This window comes from Lepisma saccharinum, chromosome 25, assembly GCF_977018435.1.
Source record: "Lepisma saccharinum chromosome 25, izLepSacc3.1, whole genome shotgun sequence".
NCBI classification, from domain to species: Eukaryota; Metazoa; Arthropoda; class Insecta; order Zygentoma; family Lepismatidae; genus Lepisma; species Lepisma saccharinum.
The window spans coordinates 52,243,279-52,267,081 of record NC_139253.1 but is presented as its reverse complement, the minus strand read 5'-3'; positions in this window follow the sequence as shown (position 1 = coordinate 52,267,081).

Below are 23,803 nucleotides of genomic sequence, written 5' to 3'. Positions count from 1 at the left end.
CCGTCTGCAGATGACTCAGGCATCGCTGCAGAAAACTCTTCCAGGAAGGAAAAAGGTTGTCCACCCATGGACTCTTTCAACTTGGGGAATAAGTCGAAGTCTGGTGGACTCATGTCTGGACTGTATGGCTGGTGAGTCAATACTTCCTACTCATAATTTCTCAGCAAATCAGCCACAACCTTCATCAGGTGCGGGCGTGCAAAATGAGTGGTCCATCCCAAAACAAGCCAGGTCTGTTTCTGTGCACTTTTCTGCTTAATTTTTGCGTCCAGACATGATAAAATGCTGCTGAGACTCTATCAGTCACGATGATTTCTTTGTGATCATAGGCAAAGGTAATCAATCATTTGCTTCACCCTTGCTTGTGTTTGTCGAAATTTTTTAGTCGTGGGGATGATGGGACTCGTTTGACTGCGACTTCAACTACAGTTCAAAGTCTACGGTCCACTGTTTGTTCACCACAAACTTCATGCAAAGCACGGTGAATTTCTGTCGGGTTTTTGCCACGTAAACTTTCAATTTTAATCCACGATCTTTGGTTTTCAACCTTCACAGTACCTGAGGCACTGCAGACGCCACTTCTAACACTCGTCACTTCCAACTGGCGTTGACTAGGGAAGTGATGAATATACGTGCCACTGAAAGTGGCGTAACTTTTACTCGGATTGCATCATCCACTCCGCAGTGTTGCTACCTTGTGCATTATTAATGAAATGGCCCTCGTATTACCTCATTTTCTTGAAAAAACTGAAGTTCAGGTCGAGGTTCTGATCCCCATGATATCCACCTTCTGTGCATTCAGGTCTGAAAATATTAATTTATGTGGACAGGGATCTTTCAAGAAATTATATATTATTAATATTAATATTCTACAAAATTTAAAGGAGTTTCGCAAAACCTTTGTGGTGGATATGCGTGAGAAGGAAGTCATTGATAACTACAATCAGACATCCATTAAATAAATTGTATTATTATTATTATTAAAATCTATTTTCTATATTTTCTTACTTTAAGGTCTATTTTCGTCAAAAGAAATTCTGCTAAAATATCCATGAATTGTCGATAAATTGATAAGTCTCTTAGATATCTTTTTAATACCTGAAAATCAGAGATGAAAGAACTCCAACAAATCATTATTCCAATCGTATTTTAGGGAGAGAAATTAACTTCTATTATGTTATTTTAATTAATTGTTGAAGACTTTCAATTACAATTGTCAACAATTCTCTGTTTGATAAAGAGCATCTGTAAGTCTCGACTAAGAACTTACTGAAATGTGAAACTGATGCATATTGAACTTATGAATTTTAATTGAAATGAGATTTTTAGTAGACATAAAAGCAGTAGAATGTAGTTTATGAGTTATGTTGTCAGTGGTTCACGTTTTATATGTGTGCTTACTGAAATACCACATCTAAATTAGAACAAATATTGCATAGGATTTATAGTTTGAACAATGACAAGCATTTAAAAGAAGTTTTAATACAATGTTCTTTCAGTTATTTAGTATATTGAGATTCATCTTCATCATAGCGGTTAACTGAATGTGCCATGTTAAATAACACAAAATATAAAGTAACAATAGAAATTAACGATATGTACTATCTCTGCTGTAAGGTTTATAGACTTTCATTTCCAGGAGGTTCAATATTGGAAGAGTTGCTCCATTAGCATTATTGTAAGTCTTATAATGTGAATAGCTTCAGGGCATAAATTGAATGGTAATAAGTAGACCATAATAATGTGCAAAATCGTTGCTGCTATCTCTTAACGATCATGATGTTATGGTACCTGTTGTGGTTGCGTTCTTTCATTCCGCGGAACAGAAAGGGGCCACGGCCAGAGTAATATTGCGCCGACAATTATTTGGTTCACACCAACCGCTTAATTCGCTACAGTTTCCTCTCTCGAGCACAAAAAGACGAGCTGCCCTTGTATCCAGTCCCCCCGGGGCCACGAATGTGTGAACCCACACCGCGATGTGTGACTAAGGCCTCCTTCCGAGAGCGGCTACTTTCCCACCGATCTCCGTTATTCGGCTGCAGAGTCGTGACTCGATTACCGAGCGGCCACTCTCATTACAAGCATCCGCCGAGCACTTACGAAACTGGAGTACTGCTGGAAGGAGACGGATGGGCGGAATGATTTCGCTGGAATTCACGATAAGGTATTGTGCTCCCTCGAGGAGCACATATGATTGGGCCGTGTCCGGCACTTCTTGCATCACACCGAACCTTTAGCGTCACGACCACGTCAGATCGCAATCTCCTCGTTACCATACAATGTGCAGGTCACGTTACACTGTATAACCCATCTGAAAACAAAAGGACGCCATCGAACTGTTATCTTCATGAATTTGCAACGATTATCGGGCCATTTATGCAACGCTTTGTTTCCTTAAGCTCATCTCAGCATGATGCGGGCTTCGCCCTTTGGGACAGTTCCAGGATATTCATCAACCACAAGAGCTATTAGAAATCTACTATCTGTTTTGTGACTTGTGTGCCAAATGTGATGAACTGTAGAATAGTAATATCGCCGTACGATAACCAGAAGAAAGTACCTCCAAAAATGCGGTTTTCAGTCTTGATTAAATAAACTCCTCTGAAGTCCTATTTCGAGTCAGATCGACATATCTCCACTTCTAATCCTTGGCAGTAATGTGGAATCACGTATCTTCAATTAACTGACTTTTTAAGTGTCAGACATATTTCTAAGAATAAATTATTTCGTCTCTCCTGTAAATTTTATAAATTGGAGTCCATCTGGTTCTCACACGACTGTATGTGGTAATACGTCATCAAATGCTATGTGTTCGAAACTCAAGCATAGTGTAGCTGTAATTAGCATACATTAAAAAAATACACTACTGTGTTACAGATGCTCTCATGATGTAGACCTAATCTGAATACTGCACCATGTAACATACACCAATCAAGACCGCGTGGCGGAGTGGTTAGCACATCGCGCTACGACGTCAGGTGTCCCGGGTTCGAATTCCGACCTGGACATGGATGTTTGTGAGTGTCCATTCATCAATTTTAGCATATCATCACTCATCTCCATCTTCGTAAATTAGGCAAAAGTGGCACAAAAGCGAAGTAAAATAAAGCAAATCAATCAATCAATTAACCAATCAAGACGTAGAACGCATAAATGTACAGGACAATAACAGGCCAGTAGTTTCTAAACCGATAAAAAAAATTTAAGAATTGCCAAGGCCACTTAACATGAACCCATGGGACGAGTCGAGAGTTGGTATTTTCAACTTGGTGCCCGGAAAAAGGGGAGGCGGGTGTACCAAGAAGTTTTTAAATAGTAAGAGACGTAGGGTTGCACATCATTTGATAGGACTCGTAATTTCAAATTACTGTTATAGAAAACATTTTCGGGTCTGGTCTTCGTATCTTTGAATGGACGCTTAAAATTTGTTTTACGATTCTAACGAAACTTTAACTTTGTAACAGATAAATATTTTCAAAATGAAAAACAAGTCAAAAAATGTTTCTTCTATATCATCACCTGAAAACCCATAGGCAAGTCAGTGAAAATTCTTGATGATGTTCAAGCGAGAAGCCCGATGACTAAAAAAAAAAAAAAAAAAAAGGAAAGGAGAGGGGTTGAGTTACACTCCGTTGTATAGATCACTTCATTGAAAGCCCATTTGAAAGGGAAACGAAATTTCGTAGGGGCTGCTGTATTTGAATTGCATGAAATTTTGTAATACGTATATCCAATACTATATTAGTGGCAACGTCGTCGTTTTGTAATCAAGGGATCCCGGGTCCAATAACTAGGGAACGGAACTTTAGGTAATTAAATGTTTTTTCTGCGATAAGATAGAGACCCTCGTTTTTGCCAAAATTCTGATCATAGCCTTATATGTCAACACAGCAAATTTTATTTTACATAAAAACACATATTTTCCAGTTTTCCGTATGTAAATACATATTTTTCGAATTTTTATTTTAAATACATAAAATCACTTATTGGCTTCATCTACCTCGAAATCCTCGAAGGAAAAATGTTTATTCTCCGCACCTCTTTCATATCGAGATTTCTAGGTTTGTTTTGTCTTTGAACACGCTCGCTGGCAGACTTCTGGCGTCTCGCCTACGATCCTATTGGGGGAAAATATTACCCCCACCACTGGATCTAACGCACAAGTGCTAATGTCAAAATATACAGAATTTTTTTGGGAAGAAACAAGGTTTTCAAACTTTGTGCCAAATTGCACGTGTTTTGGAAGCTGAAGTAGAGGAAGAGGAAGCTTTGGAAAACTTCAACGTTAGTGGCATTTCGTGCTTCAAATATGCAAGAATTGTTTCTTGTGACGTGGAGCGGTCTTTCTCACAATATAAGATGCTTTTTAGAGATAATCGTCACAGATTTACAGCGGAGAATTTGGAAAAACTATGGTGATTCAATGAAATTCTTCCAAAAAATAGCTCGCTAGGAGGTAAGCATTTAGAAACTGATTTCAGCTGTTAAAATGCATGTAATATTTTGTTTTTGTTACCAAATGTTTTTCATTTTTGTCACATATTTTCCTGTTTTTATCACATATTTTCAACATTTATGACACATAAGAAAATAAATATTTCTGAGTTTTTTAGCACATAAAGTTCCGTTCCCTACCAATAACTATTGGAGGCACTTTAAACTGTAGGTCCAGTCCCGATTAGTCTATCTGTGCATAAAGTGGATTTAAAAAATTCAAATTCGAACACTTTATGTATTTGCAAATTACATATTTCTCGGAGCCAGAATAATTATTTGTTAAAACTCTTAAGTATTCAAGAAATTTGAAATCAATTTCGCGAATTTTGAACGTGCCATTTTGAAGGACAGCACGACTTTTCGATTTGGGTTATCCGCTTTTATGTGATGACACGTCAAAACCTTTTTACACGAATTTTATATATTAAAGTATGAAACAAACTGCATTGAAATACTTTAGCACTATACGTTAAGATGGTATAGTTGAAGCTCGGAGAGTGCACTGCATATTCTGGTGACGAAATAACTGGTTGCGCCGTACACCAAGAATGTCAGTCCATGAGCTGAGACCTATTATAATAAGTATCTCGCATGGTTGTGGGTTCACTGGCAAAGCTGGAGTGCGGACGTTTATCTTAGCAGCTTTTAATAATGATACACTGGAGAGGATACAATTCGTCTCTCACGGAGGCAACTATGCTTGTTTGGTTCCATTCATCACGACGGAGGCCCTCAATTAAGGCATCCAATCGCTGAGCTATCTGAGCACCATTGACGTGTGCAACTCCATGAGTGGCTGCTTTCGTATCATTTGTTTTCTTTAATTGCACATGCTTCACTTGTGATGCAGCACACCATTAATCATTATCACGCGAATGCACTTTCTTCCTTTCGGAGGCTCCAGCGATCGGATTTCGACAAGGGGGAGGTTGAACGAACGGAGCAGTCAAATTTCTTGAAACCAGGAACAGTAGATGCTGGATTTGAAATAACGTCAGGAAAAAATTGAAGTAAGAAAGATTTTTCTGCAGAGCAGAACTTCCTCAAATAGGTGTAACAAAATTCCAGGAATTTGTTACAATATTAAAAATCTGTAAGCATGTGCAAAGAGAAACATTTCATAATTTTGCAAAGGCGGGGAGAACGTCTGTTACAATATTTATCGGTAGTTCTTGTCTGAAATGTTGGTGACATAAAATTTCATTCGCATTCAGTATTAATCGACAAGTCCGTTGACAAGTTTACCTATTGTAATTTACAAACGTTACAGGGTATTAAAATTGAATGCTAAGTGCTGTTGTTTCATTAGGTAAATATAAAGTTCCCCGTGCATATAGCACCCTGCCGTGAAGGCACATATAGGGGGATGTGGGTAAATTGTCCCACACATTTTCAATCTAAACCATTTTGGAGGTGATGTGATCAGCACCACGCTCCGGTCGGTTTTACCACTCACGTTTGCCCCCAGGTATCCATTAATTAGAAGCTGAGTGAGCAGAACAAAGTATTTACACCGATGCAAACATGTAAACAAAATGGATCTATCGTGCAAAATATATAATAAAGAACAATCGTGTTTCAATTTCCAGGGGCGTATATTCTAACGTAGGTAGGCTCTCTGTGAAGCCCAGAGGCTACATGCCATACATAAGCAAAACCGATCAGAAAATGTGTATAAAATTGTTCATTTCAATAAGAAGATGGTGGTGCTTCAGGAGATGGAAATCTGATTTCTTAGGAGTTGGCAATCTGTCTGGACATCTTCAAGAAGTTGAGAATTTCCGCAAGTCTCCACCCTCACCCATTCCGTCCGCTTAACGTGGGGTTATACCGAGAACTAATCTGCACCTCTCGTTGAAAGCAGTGTTCTCAGCAAGGGGTTAAGAATGGGAAATTTTGGAACAAAAAAAAAATGTAGCAAGAAAATAGGAGGAAACATCCAATGTGTGAATCTCCCTCTGAACAGTATGTCCAGCTGTCATAATTTGTTGCCAGATTCAATAGAAGAAGACCGGTTTTTGGAACAGAGCATTTTAAGGTCGAAAGGGAATTATTTTGACATTGTTTCAAAACTCCCGAAAAGAGAAACAGTTTCTTCCTCCTCAGTAAATTTTATGTCCACTCGATATCTAAATGTAACTGAGGGACTGAAATGACGGAGACACCGATTTTGCACTATTTTCGTTATTATAGTGCCCATGATACATAACTACAGCGATATTCATATATAGTCTTCAATATTGACTGACACGTTTAGTAGTTATGGAAAAATACTAACCCAACTTCACAACATGTATATTGTAAAGTATCCTTAAATTTCCTTGCGATAAATATCAAAATACCAAATCGATTCCAGTAGTTCGATATTTGGAAAGTTTTCTTCATGTATGTGTATATATATATATATATATATATATATATATATATATATATATATATATTACCAACACACTGTTCGCACGCTTAGATGGTCGCATGACAAAAAGATGCAGCAGGCTTGTATGGCGCCCTGGCACCTAATTGTGCGTTAGCTATATTACCTATATGGTTCTCGGAATACCATATGTATATTTGTTTGGCAACAAATATGCATACATGCGGTACAGCTCAAACAACAAAGATTATTGCTTGAAAATTAGAAAAATACTTCTAATAATTCCTTATGTTTATACATAACGAAATGAAATACGAGGTATGGCTATTAAATTACGAATGGGTCATGCACACCACTCAAATACGATCCAGATCGTGAGCTGGAAGCGATTAATCTTGATCCTTCCTGAAAAAGGTTTGACAGCTTCACCTCATTCGTCCTAATTCTCAGACACGAGAAACTTTTCGTTGCCAACACTATCGATTTCGACGGGTTGATTTCAACATTTCGTGAAATTGAACCATATTAGTAACAAATATTTTCCTCTCAATTACGAGGAATAATACTTGTTGAGTAATGAAGAAACGCAACTCCCTGAATGCTTGAACAGCATTCAATAAAGTTGTTAAAGGCAATGAAAAACTAAGTACTCGTATATTAAAATTATAGATTAGGTATAAGTTTTCATGTGGCACAAGAATTTGTTCGTAAATGCCTTAAACGGAAATTGATATCAGATTAAATCTTGGCAGTCATGACTCTCTTAATTCTCTCAGTTGGATGTTAAACATTGCATAGATAATGGAGACACGCAGACACCCACACACACAGAATTAAAGAAGTAATTAGATGAAACGTCCTCTTTTAAACATCAATTGGTACAAGCCTGCCCGTAATCTCACTTTAAATATTGATTGTTGATCAAAACTTCCTACTTCATAATATAGAAACTGAGCCAGAGAAGGGATTAAACTCTCTTTTGATGATTTCAAATTGTGTTTAGCCTATTTATTCTTAAAGTACGCTTGAAAGAGAAGCTTCTAGTAGATCCAGAAGAAGATTTTATTTGTATGAAATTGTTTTTTGTTCGTTCAAATGTTCAGCATTTAGGCACATGTCTATTTCCCTTGATGTGTGCGTATACGAAAGCTCTCGCGTAGCTGCATGTTAACGCGCTGGTCCACGGTTCGATCCACGTGGGACGTTCCAAAATTTCGGCATTGATTGTGATTGTTACAACAGAGATGTGCCCGTCACTGTACAATGCATCATGAACATCACCATCCAGAAAGTTTCAGATGCTTACCGCTACACATAACCTTTTCTCTGATCTAATGTTACTGGAATATATTGCAAATTATGACAGGGGAAAGGAATGAAGTAAGAGAAGCCAATTGCAAGATGAAGACTTACATCACGTATTTTGAAACAGTTAATCCATAAATCAATGTGGTTATTCTAAGGCCATAGTTACTTGCGGTCTAACGATCATTTTTCACGAGATCCTTGCTTTGTCGAACTTTCACGAGGCGAGGCAGCAACAAAGGAAGCTCTGGCGATGAGAAATTTCCTCAAAAACCGCACTTGCCTCTCGTGTGGGATCCACGCTCTGGCCAAAGCGACGAGCAATAATGATTCCTGCCAAAGCACGTAATGATGCAATAGCGGCGATCACCCGCAGAGCTCCACACAGAGGAGAGAGGATGGTCAATTATTTGGTGGACAGAGGATAGGGCTCTCTCCCGTGCTACTAAGGCTTATTAAGTTGGTAACAAAGAAAGGGAATACGTCACTGGCGCTACATTGTTGTCGTGTAACTTCCATGTTCTACGTGTGGACACGTTCCTTGGATCATCCCAACAAATACTTCTTTTCTTCCCTTAATTCGCCGTACATGTTTTTCTTTTTACTACCATAGTCGTACACGAAACCGTGGTAAAAGAAAGGGTGCGGCATGCGGGTACTGTAACTACAAATGTATATACATTGTCTACAATTTTTAATTTTAAAGTAAGAGGAGGCAAGTACCCACGGTGTTAACGAACTTATACTTAAAGGATGTTGAACTAACGCAAAGCAAAATTTCAATGATGGTGGATTGAAGTGGTTTAAACGGCTCAACTCTCGCAACTTCTTACTTTAGGTACCCACTTGGCAAGAGTCTCAATAAGATTTAAGCATAGGGTTATGGATGATTAAAATCTAGGGATGGACGATATCGGGAATTTCATATCGCTATATATCGTCACAGTCGATACGATACGATTTTTTCCCGTATCTTGATATCGGCGATATACGTGACGATATAACGCCAACACGATATGTATCGCCAAGATATCGTGACGATATATCATCAAAACGATATGTATCGCCAAGATATCGTGACGATATATCGTCAAAACGATATGTATTGCCAAGATATCGTGACGATATATCATCTAGTTGATATCGCCTACAGATATTTTTTTCAATATCGCGATATATCGTATGGACGATAGTATATCGCACAACACTATTAGAATCCTCCCTCTCCTTTTGGCCATTAATAAATATTCCTCAACTCACCCCCAATTTTTGTTTCTATGTGTGCCCATGGGTTCAAGATGCTCTATGAAATAAAGCATAGCTTATGGTTGAGACCTGCGACAGTTTGGTGTTCAAAGAAGGTTTGGTAGGGACATTTACCCCCTCCCCCAGTTTGGTCCAGTTTTCGAAAAACAAATGTAGGAAAAGGTTGTAAAATGCAGAACTTGAATAAGAAAAGCCCCTCCCACCATCATGACCATCTTGTTCTTTTACGATAAACCTAGAACGTCATTGTTGTCGATGATTTTATCGATTGGATACAATGGAACTTTTAAACCCAGACTTGAATGATGTAACTGAAGACCGACCTCCGTGGCGGAGTGATTAACACAGTATGCTGTGACGCCAAGGGTTTCGGGTTCGAATCCCGACCTGGGCATGGTTGTCCTTTTAGTGTTCCTTTATCAATTTCATCACATCATCATTCATCTTCATCGTCTCAATTAGCCAAAAGTGGAAGAGAAGCGACGCTAAGTAACAAAAATTAAATCAAATCAAATTATGTAATTGAACATCTTGTTGCCATCTTCCCGTAAGAATTGAGGGGTGTAGTGAGAGAGGGAGCTATGCCACAAATCTTGAAAATTTCATTTTTTGCCATTTTCAGTCTTCTCCTACCATCTGTCATCTATCATGTGAACTACAACCATGTGACATAGCTCCCGCTTGTTCTGCAGCAGATTTTCTGAGTTCTTGAATACTTCCTCATCAGCATTTTGAGTGAGAGAAGGAGCTATGCCACTTACTGATGGTGTCTGCAATAGGAGTGGCAGAGGTTGTGTTGCAGTAACCGGTGCAAGATTTAATATCAGTCCTGAAGTTAAAAGATCTCACGGCAATAATGCCTTATATTCCTCCAGTTTTTCATGGTGTTTTCCAAAAACTAAAATCCACAGAAACAATGGACAGTGAAGATCCTCCAGAAGACATATGAAGTTGTCTCTATGTAGATGATATGTAACCGTGTGAACATGATTTACACTCAGGCAAAAGTATTTAAGCCTTGTTCAAAGTATTTGATGTGCTAGATTGATTTTTCCACATGGGTAAACTACAACAATATACCATACATGTTCAAAATAAATGGTATTTATATAGAAATTCATATTTTTCCTTTTGAATAATTTACCTAACATTATGTTCAGAAAAAAAAATACCCTTTGTTATACAAATTATGACTCAACGCAATGCTTTAGAAAACTCAGTTTATTTCCATTTCTTGTCAAAATGGCATAGCTCCCTCTCTCACTAGACCCCTCAATTGTGAATAATCCTTCGTTTGTGGCTATAGAGGTTTTAGGGTTAAGGAAACGGACATGCTCCTTGTGGATAGTTTTAAACTCAGTAATATCCAAATAACATATTACTTCAAAAACTTGTATTTTGCACTGTCACACTTATCTTTTCTCTCCCCCCCCACTCTCCCCACCTTTACGTGCCCACTTCATTACATCTATCCTCCTTGTACTTTTCCAGAGCAGGGTCTTAATCCATATCCTTGAGATAAATTGAGTTTAATTTAACGGTTCCGGCCAGATAAAAGTTGAAAGCATTTAAACAAACACTGACAGCCGAGTACCAGGTGAGCCTTTAAATGCAGTAAATTGAAACGCCAATCGACATAAAATGTTCTGACTCGAGATATTCAAAGGAAAAAGGAACGTACTTCATGTACCGTGTATGCATATATATTGCCTGTAATGTGCACGTATGTAGCTGTGTAACTCTCCGTGTGTGAACGATGCAAGGCTTCCGCGTGAAAAATAAAATTCGTTAACTGCTTGTTTCTGACGTTTATGGATTTTAGGACTTGATTTTCATTGCGACTAAGCCTCCTGTTACCTGGGATTTGAGGAGACCTTCAAAGGAACGTGTTCTGATAATTCTCTCCACTTGTTTACTAATCTCGATTTTTTTAATTCCCAGCTTGCTTTCCGAATAGGTAAATAGTGTTTATTTATGGTTGGGACAATTTTTTTAAAAAAATGCACAGATGTACGAAATCCTACCACTTGTCAAAAGAGAAACAAGTTAAAGTTGTGATTACGGCCTTTACATAGGCGTGCGCAGACCCTCTGATTAGGCGGGGGGGGGGGCAAAAGCCTTGATGAAAGTTCAGTCGGAGAAGAAACACCTAATTTTATCTCACTCTTTTAGTTTTATTGCATTGATGGGTATATATGTATATATATATGATTTAAATATATTACATAATCAATTCATCCGCCCCATAACAAACCAACAGCAAAAATGATTAAATTGGCTTTGAAATGTGCGTGCTCCTTTTCCTCCAAACCAAACTGATATAGCAGCAGTTGTCTGAAGTACTTAGTTGTTTTTACTTCTGTCTCTCGTAATTTGCAATGCATTACAGAAAAGAATAATTTTCGATCCAAATTTATGCAAAATGAAACAGTATTGATTTAATACGGCACAAAAAAATTCATGGCATTCTCTTTTACAATTTTTTTTATCCAGATCATTTAGCGCCCAAGGACAACTCTCGCCGTCCCCTAGCTACAGCTGTGAACTTCACAAGACTGTAAGAAAGGCAGACATTGCGAGCGAAGCAAGCAAGAAAATTTTAAGGAAATGTATTTTTATTTTGTCTAGAATTTGAAGTCGAGAGTGCAATTGCCCCTCTGTGCCCCGCCCCCCTTTGCAGATGCTTCTGGTCGTCTTGAAGAAATAATGCAAGGAAGACGTGAAAACAAATTACACGTTGAGTATCCTTTTGTCTAGCTACTCTTAGATTAGTCTTGCTTCCAGTTACTTCAATGTTTGCCCCCTAAAATTGATTTCCGTCCAAGGTTGGGAAAAGGCAATGCCCCCTTGTGGTTGCGCCACTGCACTCCCTTCCCCCATATTTGCTTTGAACTTTCATCGGCTTGAAAATATTTAATTTTCTTTAAGAGTATAATATCGTTTAATAACAGCGATAAGATTCCTATACACTAAATTTCTAGGTGAAAGTATAATAATGTAGAGGCATGAAACTTCTGAAGGGGGACAAGGATGGCCACACCTCCCCTTCGAAAACGAATGTCAATATAAAAGTATATATTTCACACGTATAATTTGATTTCAGTCATAGTAACTTATATTAATTATTATGTAATGGGGACGCAGGAATAATTTCAAATTCAAGTAGTGTTTTTTGAGGTGGCAACACAATTATCGGGATAATATGCCCCATGGAAAAATACCTTGCTTGTCCATTCGTTGGAAAAAATTGTGCGAACGTCCGTGATTAGGGGAGCAATTGCCCCCCATGCCCACCCACCCGTGCGCACGCCTATGGGCCTTTATCAAATCAATTTACATAACCTGCAATTATTTTCCAAACAGTAGACAAAGATTCTTTCCGGACAAGTCTTCTGGACTAATCCGGTTTCTGATAGATCTTTTATGTCATGAGATGTGGGTACAGACAAACGTAAAGGCACCGCCGTAGTGAGTTGATTGTAAAGTGTAGAACAATATTCCAAAACACCTATCAAATCCTTGCTAACACTGAACGCAAGACACACAATCAATTGTTCTCCTTTAATATTTATTGTGTATTAGGAGAGGAAATGAACTTAGTAAAGAGACGAGACAATAATAATAATAATAATTATTATTATTATTATAAAAACGACCAAAGTACCCTTTCCGCAGTCCTTGACCAAGGACATGTACATCCTTGAATGTATGCAATGTGCCCATTTCTTATGTGTTTCGGATTGCCTGTGTAAAAAATGTGGTTGTTGATTGAATTTTCAAAATTCATTTTTTTGCATTATTTTATATATGAACTACAACCCGTTACTGGTCATAACTGTTTACACAAAATGAAGTCATGACAAAACAAATATAATTTGGCATTCTCGTTTGTTTATGTTTACTATTTTCAGAATTCGTCATTTTTCTTTGAAAATTTGACATCACTTTTTCGTCTTTAGCTTACTTGCATTTTCGTATAGCTAACAACTCTCCAAAAAAGTAATTTTAGTGGAATTTTAAATAAAAAATTAAAAACTTGCTGGTACAAGGGTGTTAAAATTTTCTGAGTTAAGACATCTCCAAAACCTACCACCTTACTCGAAACTCACTTCTTTTCTTTTTTTTTCTAAGCTAGCTGTGAAAACACGATCAACTATGTTTAACTAATGAAACACTTGCATTTCTACTAACAAGGGAGGATATCTTAGTGTCTCCCTCCGATTTCCATGAAACTTGGCAGGTGTATAGAGGGGCCCAAAAGAAGAAATATGTGTTTTTGTGTTTCAACTAAAAAACTGTTTTAGGGGGCAACCCCCCCCCCCTCAAGTGTCAAGATGAGGAGAAATAGAAGTGGGGATCTGACCCCGAAACCACGTAAATATTGCATAGGAAGAACACGCACATATACTTGGAACACATACAGCACAGAACTGTAGTATTGTCGGTACCAAACGCAAGGAGGTTCGGGACCAAACGCAAGTGCTATCGTGAAGGACGATGGCGGTTGAAGTTCTGTGCTAATAGTACTGGCAGATACACAAGTGGGACACTTGAGATATGAAGTACATATCACTGGCAAACACAGGTCTGTGCTGTGTGTGTTCCAATTACATGTGCGTGTTCTTCCTATGCCATATTTACGTGGTTTCTGGGTCAGATACCCACTTCAATTTCTGCTCATCGTGACATTTAAGGGGGGGGGGTTGCCCCCTAAAAGAGTTTTCTTTAGCTGAAACACAAAACACGTATTTCTTCCTTTGTGCCCCTCTATACACCTGCCAACTTTCATGGAAATCGGAGGGGGACACTTAGATAACCTTCCTTGTAAGCGTAATGGAAATGAATATAATTAATCTGACCAATATACGTAGTTTGCAAACTCCTGTAAACATTTAAATTCAATACTACTAACGAGAATGTACTTAGTACAATGTGGCTCAACCCCCCCCCCCCAAAAAAAAAAGAAACACAGAGAATGCAGAATACTGAAGATTACATTTCTTAATTTACAATTTTGGGTACCCCTGATAATATAACGCTCATATTGTAAGAACAAAATTCTCACAATATGAGCATTGTTCCTTTTCTATAATGTAATTATGCCATTGTTACGCAAAAGAAAAATAATGTCACTTACATCAGCAGTAAGAGCTCTGTAAGTGGCTGTGACAAGCCAACATGACTCTCACCCCAACTCAACCTTTCTCGCTAAATCTAACCAAAGCGCTTAGAGTATATTGAAGTTGAACTTATGTCGTACCTTAGTGTATTTCGATCTATAGTTGTGGTAATGGAAATATAAGCTGCTCTCTTACATTCTCTCGGCTTCAAATATGTCGAAGCTGGTGATAAACTTGAACGATACGTACAGACAGAAAGGCAGAACAACTGACATAAATCATTATAAATTCCTACATTGGGTGTACATTGTACAGTATGCAGTTGCTGAGGTTTCCTGAAGAGCGAATTGTCGGTGTGCCTTGTACCAAGAACCCATTTCCCTTTAATGTCCTGGTGTTATTAAGCTTACATACGGTTCTTAATGATGCCTGAACATTCCATCTCTACGCTCGGCATAAATTCTATGTTCAGTGCTCGATATATCTCGCTTTCTTTTTTTGATCTGCAGCGCTAAGCCCTTACATCATTTATCAGAACATTTCTACTGGAGACTTGCGTGAAGCGGGGACATTTTTTGCACATTTTCTCAGTACGAAATCCTTCATCCTTGCAAAGTCATTAGTCACTCTATGCATTCCAGTCAGTGGTAATTGCCTTTTGAAAGGTTTCGGCAGCCTTCGATTTCTTTCCTTTCCGCCTTGCTGCGATTCTTTTGCACTCTTTACCGATTTTTTTTTATTATTCCACAGAAATAGTTTGCTTGGCAATCAACTTCCCCCATCAAATTCCTCGCAGGCATTTGGTCACTCCAACCGCAATCAAATGGCAGCAATTTTTGCCCCGATAATCTTGCTCTTAGGACTGGTTACCAGAGGGAACTTAATGTCGTGGAATTAGTCAACTTCATGCACACAAGCCACTAATACCCAAGGAAGATCAGAACTGGAGAACATTAAAAAAATATGTGGAAAACCCAACAACACATTACGTTAATATCGATACAAGTTTCACCGTAATTTGGTACTTCATCGTCTTTGTGATTCGATAGTAATTTTATTGTGATTATAGTGTATAAGGAAGTGTAGAATTGAAGTTTCCTCGTAGATAACCTTACGCAGAATATTGCTGCTTTGGAAACACGGAAAAATATTATTTCCAGACTTATAAATGAAGAAACTGATCTTCCTTCGAAATATGTATTTGTACATATTTTAAGTTTACGTCGATTTTCTACCACGTCAAGCTAATCACGACAATGATGATCGGGTGAAATTGATGGGGCACTAAGCACAGGCCCAGGAAGAGGCTCGAACCTGGATCCTTCTGCGAGAGGAATTACGAGTATTTACGAGACTTCCTTGGTGCATAGTTTATAGCTGAGAAGGACTAGGACACACTACATAACTTATCATTTGTGCAACACGAATTACCAACACTATATGGCTAGGATAATTTCCACTGTCAAAATGATCGCAGATTCCTCTATCATATTAATAAATTAAAGTGCAAAAGATGTGCATATCATTATCACACAGCTCCCATTTCCAATTAATTTGCAAGTATTTTTCAAAGGCAACCCTTTTGCTTGAACATGACAGATAGTTACTAAGTAGTTCGGTTGTGGATAGGCACAATACAAATAAACACCCTTAATTAACGTAACAGCGATGGTCTGTTTATTATTCTTTTGTAAGAGGCACTATTGAAATGTTTGAATTTTTGTATTAATTCCATTTTATACACAGCTTAGACCTACAGTTTAAAGTGGGATCCGAACACTAGCTGCCTCTGCCGAGTATAAAACCTAATTCAAGGTAATATAGAGGTATACAGGTTTTTAGAAAGATATGGCCAATAAAATACGCCCCATACCAGGAATCGAATCTAACATTGAACAAAATATAGTCTTTGAGCGCTGGGTAAGCTTGTCAATTGTTACTGGTTGATGTTTTCATGGTAATAAAACCCGTATTGTGCATTTTTCATGCACTAATTAGGTTACCAATGCCACTTAGGACATGTGTTTATTAATACCCACTTAGAGTTCACCATGAAAATAACAATGGTTTGAAACTAATACACAGATTTGCCAAACTCGTCCCATTTTCCATTTATTTGTATTCCGAAAGCAATCTAATTTACAACAATTTCTGGATTTAAAATTCACATCACCTCGCATACACATTCCTTGATTTTAAAAGAAATGATAAATCCCAAACACGTTCGGAAAGGAATGTTCGTATCTTGCAAATAAATCGCGCTGTCCAGGTGCACAACTCGCGGGAAGCATTTGGAAAGAAAACGGCAAGCACCTAAGCATATCATCACAGCCAGTCACTGTCAGAGCAGCATTTATTAATTTGTTTCCAAGGGAGGGGGGAGGCTGGTGGAGTCGGCCCCCCGAGGCGTTGAGCTCAGGGGGAATGGTGTTGTAACTCTCCGGCAGAGAGATTGGGCAGGAACAGGACACAAGCACGCAAGAGTCGCGCCGGTCCAATCACCGGAGTGACGGTGTGAGAGAGAGAGGCCCAACGGTTGACCTCCTTCTGTTTTACGCTTCACTTGTCTCCAATCAACATTCCCTACATTAATAGTGACATGCAGCGCCGGCATCTGCAATGCTCGGTATTACATATGGTCACCTTTCATCACAACATCAGCCCCCCCCCCCCCCGCCTCTTTCTTTTGTTGTCCCCTTTTGTTTCTCTCCAACTCGAGGCTTATATTCCCAGGGTGCCTCACTACAAGGTTGTTTAAATATACGCACCAATATATTTATGCAGCAAATATTATCTTCATTTATTATCTGAGCTTTTGTTTAAAGTCCACTTTATGGGCGGATAGACCAATCGGGACAACGTCTACAGTTTAAAATGGAATTCGAATCCCTGTGTACCTTGACCGGGTATCGAACCCGAGACCCGTGATTAACAGGGCGACGACGTAACCACTACGCTACCAAGGAGGCCATACCTTATTTTATATTAGTTTTCTTATTATCATTAATAACCGCCGTGGTGGAGTGGTTAGCACATCGTGCTACAACGCCAGGTGTCCCGGGTTCGAATCCCGGCCTGGGCATAGATGTTCATGAGTGTCCATTCATCAACTTCATCATATCATCTCTCATCCGCATCTTCGTAAATTAGCCAAAAGTGGCACAAAAGCGAAGTAAAATAAAGCAAATCAATATTATCATTAATAACAAACACGAACATTTTTACTTATTCTAGCCTGTATTTTCTTTATTGTAAAATAATCCATAAAATGCAAATTCTTTACTGCACAACGAAACGCACCTGGAACAAGAATAAAGTTTCTTGACAAAACATGAATGAAAATACGCACTGAAAATGTAAAAATCATCCAATTCTTCTAATATACCCTGGCACGTAAGTATAATTTTATACACTTGAAATGAAATCACAGAATTCATGCAAGAGATAGAAAATAAAAATAAACTATAGTCTAGTTATGCCACGTGAAAAATATTGGTAATAAAGGAGTAACTAAATTAATTTTTTAATATATTATTTATATGGGGAATAAGACAAATTGTCAAGAAGATCAATCGGATCCAAAAGTATATTTGGAATCAAATTATTTGCCTCCAAAGTTTATTTACTTTGGCATATATCCGATTTATTATTTTCTCTTTCCTTTTATTTGTTATTCTGTTGAAATTGCTCGTTTGCTGTTCTTCCTTTTCCGTGTTTCCTTGTTTTGTGCTTCACAATACAGCAATACATATACGTACTACAATTGGGTATAATCTGATTAATCGTAATGCTTTTTACTATCTATATTTATAAATTTTCGGGTTTGTTTCATTTTAGATACACTTTTCACATATTTTGTTAGTTTATTACTGTTTGGACTCTATAGATGTTTTGGAATGATCTCATTATTAACATATCCGTACATTCTAAACTGTTGGGAGGAACTTCCAGCCTGTTTCGTTGCTTCCGACGTCCGTATTTATACATATTTATACATACTTTTGACCCTTGCATTATGACAAGAGTATGATATGAAGCACAGAAAGCAGTCAAATGACTTCTTTGCGCGACGGCGTTGAAACAAACTGGGAAGGACTTGAGTGCAAGAAGGTCACGCTCTATATGCGCTGCAGGAAATGTCTCTCGTAAGCCTACATGATCGCTGTCTGTTCTCTTCCTCTCTGACAGTAAGTCAAACAAATATAGATATTTGTCTCTTTATCTCAAAGGGATTATGTACTTAACGGTCAATGAGGTGGGAAGACGTGGATGGGCAAGAAAGCTGACGTCGCGGTGGTACTATATCCGGTATCTTCTTCAAAGTAACTCCCAAAATATTCACAAAAAGTGACAATTACATCGAAAGAGATGGTTGTATTATCAGCATTAAGCACATATACGTAGATTATACTACGCGCTGCATCCAGTTGAAGATATTATTCTCCACTTGTTACAGAGCTCCATGTTTCAAGTTCTCGTGGCAATGCTGGATGGGCATAAAATAACACGTTCTCTCCCCGTTAATTGTTATTTAACTTTTGTTTAAATTGTATAAAATCAAATTAAACAAATTTATACCTTTTGAAGAAAATTCATCTGCCTACCAAGAGTATGGTGAAATGCTGATTGATTGATTGATTGATTGATTTGGTTCATTTTACTTCGCTTTTCTGCCACTTTTGGCTGATCGCGAAGATGGGAATGGGTGATGATATAATAAAATTGATGAAGGAACACTCATAAAGAACACACATGCCCAGGCCGAGATTCGAACCCTGGACATCTGGCGTCACAGTGTATGGTGAAATAAATAACTAATACTTCGAAAACCAAACAGAATGACTTACTAAAGCTGAGGTGACGATGACCTCCGTGGCGTAGTGGTTATCACAGGGCGCTACAACGTCAGGTGTCCCGGGTATGTACCCAATGGGTATTCTTTATGAGTGTTCTTTCATCAATTTCATGTCATTACTCATCCTTATCGTCGTCATTAACCAAAAGTGACAGAAAAGCGAAGTAATATAACAAAGTAATTCAATCAATCAAGCTGGGCTGAAACATGAAACAATATCTTCAATGAAGGGAGGGCATCGAGAATGACAATAAATTTAAGACAAAATCTCATAATTTCAATCACTTATACTCGTTCGTATATGCATTTATAGACAGGGGTAATGCACAACAAGTTCGCTGACAGTTCTCTTATAAAATGCGGTAGTTAAGAACAATCTGGGTAAACCATTATAGTCAGGGGATTGACAACGTACCTTACGGACAACAAGTGAGCTTTCTTGAAGTCTACCATCTTGAATGTGGGTTGAATTTTTTCAAGAGGAAAGGAGTGTTGTGACACATCAAAGAACATCCGATTTTCAACATAAGTCCAAATCTTCATTCAGTTTTATCCTAGGTGCAATGGTTGGCAAAGTATGAGTAGTCGAAATTACAAATATGCTTTCTTTTGCAGGTAACCCAAGATTCCATTAACATCAAAATCATCCTCTTGGCCGGACAACTATGCTGTCATATGGTCGCTGCAGCTTCCAACTATGATATTGCCACTCTGATTGGTCACCAGTTTGCGCACAACACAGTGGCAAAGTTAACGTCCCGATTCTGTGAAATTGGAAATGTTGCTAACAGTACTTCTATTGTGCGCAGAAAATGTCCATTTGCATTATTCCACCAATCTTTCTCGACCGACTTGTGAGAATTTCTGTTGGAGTTGAATCTTATACGAGAACCATTTATTGAACTTTAACCGATGCCACACTCACCGAACAATTGTCTTTTCCTTGTTTTGAATAGGAGCACAAGGTGTTCTTTCCCTCGGCTGTAACCATTTACGGATGCCCAATTATGCCGATCGAATGTTTCTATAAATACCCTTTAACTTAGAGCAAAAATTTTACTTGTATAAAACCCTTTCAAATACTTGTTTATATTCATAAACGAGGAGGTGTATATGGTTCATGTAAGTTTACATCGGATTTGTACAATATTGACTAATGATATCGGTGTCTTCCACTATTGGTAGAAATATCATGTGAATTCATCCATACATCCTGTGTTCATATGAATGTATGTTACAAAGAAATGATGCCGGATAACTATATATATATATATATAAACAGGGTGTCTCAAAAGTAGTAGCTTAAACTGACACAGGTGAAAGTACACGATAATAGAAGCAAAAAAGTATCAGTAAAAATGGGTCTGCAAACGAGCCGTTTTCGAGTTAATCGCGAATGTGCGATTGCAAGCCGCCACTGACTTCATTGTTTGTAAACGTCGTCCTAGTTGGTAAAATGCTAATAATGTGTGCGAATGTGTGAGTACAAGCCGTCACTGACTTCAGTGTTTGTAAACGTCGTCCTAGTTGGTAACGTTCTGTTTGATTACAACGCCACATATCGGAAATGTTCTGTTTTGTAAACAAAGAGCAAACCTCGGACCGCACGAGGAGTAAAACACTTGGCGCTTACAAAATGCAATCGATGACGGCTTGTAACCACACATTCCCACACAATATTAGCATTTTACCAACTAGGACGACGTTTACAAACAATGAAGTCAGTGGCGGCTTGTAATTACACATTGGCGATTATCTCGAAAACGGCTCGTTTGCAGACCCATGTTTACTGAGACTTTTTTGCTTCTATTATCGTGTACTTTCACCTGTGTTATTTTGCGCTATTACTTATAAGTAGACCTCGGATTCTTTGATTCTAAAAAGTAGGTTCCTAAAATAGGTTCTAAAAATCCTAAAATAGGTTGTAAAAACCATAAAAAGTTTCAAAAATCCTAAAATAGGTCCTAAAAATCTAAAATTAGACTAAAAAAATCCTGAAGTAGGTTAAAAAAATAAAATAGTTCAAGATTCCTGAAAAATGCTGATTAGGTATCCGACAATGAAAATGGGACACCTATATCCTGAAATATGGACTATCTTGCATAACGTTATGTGTGTTGCCTAACCCTACGGCGATGGCACAACTTAACATTGGAAATTTATTATTAAAAATCAACTCCTCGCCTTATAGTTAAGCAACAATCGCTTCTCATGTTATCCACATTCAAACTCCGTAATTTTGTCTGTGAGGATCATCTTATATACTGAAAATAATATTTCAACAAAAACATAGTCAGTGGTGCAAACTTCAATGCTGAAATGTTAGTTTGCAAGGCGTGTATGCCACAAAGCACCGAAGTGACGCGAAACTGAGCAAGATCACACAGATCAGACCCCTTTGGATTGTACAGGTCACAGGGACACCAGATATTTTGCTTTGTTTAGAGCTTTGAAAAATCACCATGGACTTGGAGGAAGGGAAATCGACAGAGAGTACCTTTCAAAGAAGTCCGTCATTGATTTTTTTTTCATGACCAAACAAACCAAATATCTCTGTGTGACATAAAAATCCCGTAAAACCTTTAAAAATATATAAAAACCTTAAGAATAACTTGATTCAGGCGCATAGACCTAAAATAGATTCTAACAAGCAAAATAGTTTTTTTTAGGCACTATAAAACTCCATCAGTTGTTTCGTTTTTTAACGAAACGCTGACAAACTTATTATTTCTTATATGCCTGTAAAGGAAAAATGGATTAAAAACCTAAAATCCGAGGTCTACGTATGGGACACCCTGTATGTATGTGTGTGTGTGTGTGTGTGTGTGTGTGTGTGTGTGTGTTGTGTGTGTGTGTGTGTTGTGTGTGTGTGTGTGTGTGTGTGTGTGTGTATATATATATATATATATATATATATACATATATATATACATACAGGGTGTCATTATTATGGCGCCCACGGAGGACATCAAAACAGACAACTTTTCTCAGTCGTTCAAAAAAGCCCATTTTGCCGCCTGAATGCTGGCAACCACATACAACATTTGATTGCATTTATGACGTCGTATATTGTCGTGAAACGATGCGTTCCAGGGTTGCCAGGAAGACACATATTCTGTGAAAAATGACATAGCCACATTATGTACCTTAAAACAAAACGAGGAAACACGTTCTGTAACCTAACAGGAAGTAAACAAACGATACGAAAAATAGTAGAAAGAAAATAGAATTCAAGTGGAAGTGGTCATATCGAATTTAGTTTCAGCTTACATGTCAAATATTTGCAAATCTAGTTACCAAGTTGGCATCTACAATTTAGTCTATTCACTTCGTCCTTGTGATACTAGTTGTCTGTGACACACTGAACAGATGACAAAATAGAAATGAAAGAACTCAAAATTCCAAAGGTAAGCAACAGATAATATAATGTATATTCAGGGCATTATGAGGCAAGTGGCACATGTGGTAGTTTGCAACTGTGAACAGGGCAGTATATTCGCTACTGATTCATTATTAGATTGTTACTGTGGTTGTACGTGTTTTAGCCGTAATGTAACAACGTGAACCTCGAATACTTCCGTTATCAGCACAAAGTACCACAAGGCATCTGGACACAAACCTGTAGATATCAACCTTGCAACGAGATTTGCAAATATTTGACATGTAGCTGGGCGTAAACAGCCACATGTAAGCTGGAAGTCCAATAAAATGTATTGTTCTTGATATTTGACATGTAGGCTGAGACAAAATCCGATATTGACACTTCATTTTGAATACTTTTTACCATTTCTCATATCGTTGGTTCACTTCCCCCTTCCCCTGAGATGACTGCTGATCTTCTGGCTGGTAGGCTATGATGTTCGGTCTACTGGACGCGTTTCTCGCTTTGTTTACAGCTAATAATGTGGTTGGTAATTTGTCATTGTTCACAAAATTTGTGTTTTCCTTGCAACACTGCCGGGCGCTGTTTCGCTGCAGAAAATGACATCACAGATACGATCAAATCTTGTGTTGGGTTACCAGCATCCAGGCGGCCAAACGGTCTTTTCTGAACGGCTGTAGCCTCTATACGAATCGGTGGTCCGTGGGCGCCATTAAAATGACACCCTGTATATATAAGTATATATGTACATATGTATGTATGTATATAATTACGGACAATATTAAAGAAAGTCGGACCATATCTTCCTCACAATACTGACGAGGCGTGAAGAGGGTGTATTCTACCAGATGTCCACGTGGATGTCCTCACCACTGGCACCATCGAAGAGGCACGTCGTGGCCACACTCTTATTCAAGGTTCAACTTTCTGTTTGTTAGAAACGACTGAAATTTTTAAATCAATACATTGATATCTACATATAAACGAACTGTAGCAATCTT